Here is a 2,454-nt window from a genome sequence, read left to right on the forward strand (position 1 = left end):
TCGACGGCCGCCAGCGAGGAAGACCCGTCGCTCTAGAGCGCAGGGCCCCCTTCGGTCTCCGGGCTGCGGCGTCGCCTGCTGCTCCCCCTTCCAGAGCTCAGCCTGTCCTAGGTGCATCGGGGCTCGGTGGCACCTCAGAGCACCGAGGCTCTGACGGCGCTAGAGCGGCGGTGAGGAGGCGGGGAGGTGGGCGTGAGGCGCGCTCCGGGTTCCACGGGAGAGGCGGGAGCGGCGCACCCGGCCCAGCCGGCGGAGGGCGGAGGGCGGAGAGCGCTCCGCGGCTCCCGACTTCCTGTAGCCCGGCCAAGCCCCCGCGGGCTCCGCGAACGCCCCGCCCGGGGACCGCGGGAGGAGGGAGAGCGGAGGGAGGGAGCCGGCGGCCGAGGCGCACGCCTCTGGTCCCCGTTCGCCCGGCACCCCCCGTGGCGCGGCGAGTCAATGGGATTTGCACACTCGAGGTGTAACAGCATTACTGCATTAATTACCATTTCCATTTCACGTCCAGATTGTTTACTTATCTGCGGGAAACATATGTCGGGAGAAGTTCACATTCCGGATTCTGCTCCGCTGCCCAAGGTGCAATTCCGGGGAGGCGGCGAGGGGGAGGGGAGGGCTTCAGATTTTTTATTACACCCTCTAGCCTTATCTGCCGCTGTAAATTATGAGGATCCTCCATTGAGCGGCATATGGAGATTATATACTTTTTTGAATATCGTTTCCCAAAGCCTGCAGATTTTCACTTTGAAATGAAACAATCCTTTGCCGACTCCCTCGGGGCCGGGCGCCTGCTGCGCTCCCCCGTGCGGCCCGGGGGACCCTTTTTGCAGGGCCGGGCGCGCACCCACAGCCCCAATGCCGTGGCCACTGCCCAACGGAACCCTATTTTCCAGGATCTGAAATAATCTCTCGGAGAAAACCCATCCATCGAAGGTGTTTGAGAACCCACGCGGCGCCCCTGCTCTCTTTTCTGCGCCTCATCCCCGGACTTCTGCGCAGTCTGCAGTTCTTTTTCATTTTGGATGCCCGCATAGACGCGAGGCCACTTCTGCCCTCTTGCTACGCCTGGCGGCTCCAAATCTGTGGAGAGGGTTGAGGAGACCACGCATGCCCACATCAGCTTGCCTCACCCTCACGCACCTCGAAGGTTCCCAAAAGCGTCGGTCTTGGGACAGCCACTTTTGGCTTCTTTGTTTGGGGGGTGGTGGAGGTGGAGGGGAATGGGCCTCCGCTTGAGACCGCTTATTGTGAACCCCGAAAAGAAGTCCGGCGTGGAAGGCAATTGCCTCCCTGCTCTGGGATCAGCGGGACCAACCAGAGCAGCATGGACCGAATCCCATCTTTCTTATCTCTCGGAGACTCCTTTCAGGCTGAGATCTGAGAGGGAGGGAAAAGGAAGAGACAATCATTGTTCTTCTTTTTTTAATTTAATATACCAAGCCACCCGTTCAGGTCATTTATATGCTTAATTTAGTGATAAAAGTCAATAAGCAGAATCAGAGGATCCTCCTTTCTATTTCTTTTGACCACATTTTTCCACAGTAATTGGGAACACAGAATAATATATATGCCCCTGGTTTTTTTTTTTTTTCGTTCAATGCTTTGTCTGCAATGCAATTATAATGGGTGTGCTTTTGTAATGTAATTTGTTCGCCTTTTTTAAGGCACGAGGAAAAATGTGCCTCTTTCGTGGTTATTTTTCATCCTGTTTGGGTTCGGTTTGCAGTACTGCACACACTCCATACGTAAACCCCCACTCTCAAAAACCAAATTCAGAAATTTCCTTGAAATGCCCGTTCTTAGGATTCTAAATATCCCGTGGGAAACGTATCGCGATGTTGCACCGGGGAACAATTAAATGTACCAAAGCAATGCAATTAAAGGGGAGCAAAAGTAAGTCGGAAGAATGGGAAAATAAACAGATTCTTTTCCATTAAGTATTGTTTTGGGATTTCTAATTTTTTCAAGACCTCTAAGAAAATTGTGAGGTGTCACTTCTCTCTTCTGGATCTATCTGTAATTGAATCTAGGTCACTATTCTAAAGCAAGAAAAGTCTGCTTCCCACTTTCCTACATCAGGCTGAAATTTGGGGGAGGGACAAGGGTCTTGCAATTTCATTTAAAATGTAATGGTGGATGAACTGATAAGCAAATAGGGAGAAAGGAGTCTGCTTAAAAGAAAAAAAAAAAGGCATGGTTTTAATATGCTCCAGATGGGGGGAAAATGATTTACATGAGAGTTTATTTCCTCTTTGCTGATATGAAAGAATTACAGATACAAAACCCACTGATCTATAGAATAAGAAAAGAAAAGAAATGTTATTTTCCTGTAAAGGTGTCAGTTCATTTATATTCATTTAACCATCCATCCATCAATTCACTTTCTCACTCCTTGCCCGTCCTCTCTGGCTCTGTTAAACCTTCGCCTACCCATACACTTTGCTAGAATATGCAATG

This window comes from Lynx rufus, unplaced genomic scaffold, assembly GCF_022079265.1.
Source record: "Lynx rufus isolate CCGP_SWC_20201006 ecotype Redwood Valley unplaced genomic scaffold, mLynRuf1.p SCAF_5, whole genome shotgun sequence".
Classification (NCBI taxonomy): domain Eukaryota; kingdom Metazoa; phylum Chordata; class Mammalia; order Carnivora; family Felidae; genus Lynx; species Lynx rufus.